Raw genomic sequence first — 569 nt, forward strand, 5'->3', positions numbered from 1 at the left:
TTTAAAGAGCAAAGAGATGAACCACAAAGGGGAAAATGTGTTTAAACAATAACTAATTGACAATTGGCTCGTTCCTAAAATTCAGAGAACTTTTAAGAAAGACACAGCAAAGCAGGGATCACGTTTTACAAACACGACAGGACCAGGACATTGTGCCCACGACGGGACAGCAACCACAGGTTGGATGTTCACCCCGTGCCAGTCTGTGGACGGAGAGCACCCACCCCGACCTCCAGCCCCCAGAGGAGCTGCCTCCTCAGGGCCTTCCTGCAGGCGCCCAGGGGCTGCACATGGCCCTCCTTAGGGGGAGCTAGTGACTCATCATTTTCATTTCCTGGAAACTGAGGCTCATGGGAGATATGCAGATGAGCCCAGAGCACCATGGGAAATGGCCCTTTATATACCCAGATGGGCTCTGCCTCCTCCTTTCCCTGGGTGCCCACATGAGCAGAGACACCAGGACGGTGAGGTCTCCCGAGGAGGGTCTCGGAGACACGGCCTGGTGCTGGGTGAGGGATTGGGAGGCTGAAGCGGGGCCAGGATTCCTCAGGTTCCCTCAGTTTCCCTCA

General features: G+C 54.8%; 1 protein-coding gene across 2 annotated transcripts in view; it reads left to right on the plus strand.

Annotated features, from left to right (window-relative positions):
• Positions 1–425: 425 nt before the first annotated feature.
• Positions 426–569, plus strand: part of TEX19 (testis expressed 19) — a 3,093-nt gene continuing 2,949 nt past the window's right edge. The window contains exon 1 of one of the 2 annotated variants that reach the window (XM_011999145.1): positions 426–464. The gene's annotated coding sequence lies outside the window, so the exon portion shown is untranslated. Of the gene's footprint in view, positions 510–569 lie in introns of both variants that reach the window. The other variant, XM_011999204.1, reaches the window with a different exon arrangement.

The sequence above is a fragment of the Mandrillus leucophaeus genome, unplaced genomic scaffold (assembly GCF_000951045.1).
Source record: "Mandrillus leucophaeus isolate KB7577 unplaced genomic scaffold, Mleu.le_1.0 Scaffold1, whole genome shotgun sequence".
NCBI classification, from domain to species: Eukaryota; Metazoa; Chordata; class Mammalia; order Primates; family Cercopithecidae; genus Mandrillus; species Mandrillus leucophaeus.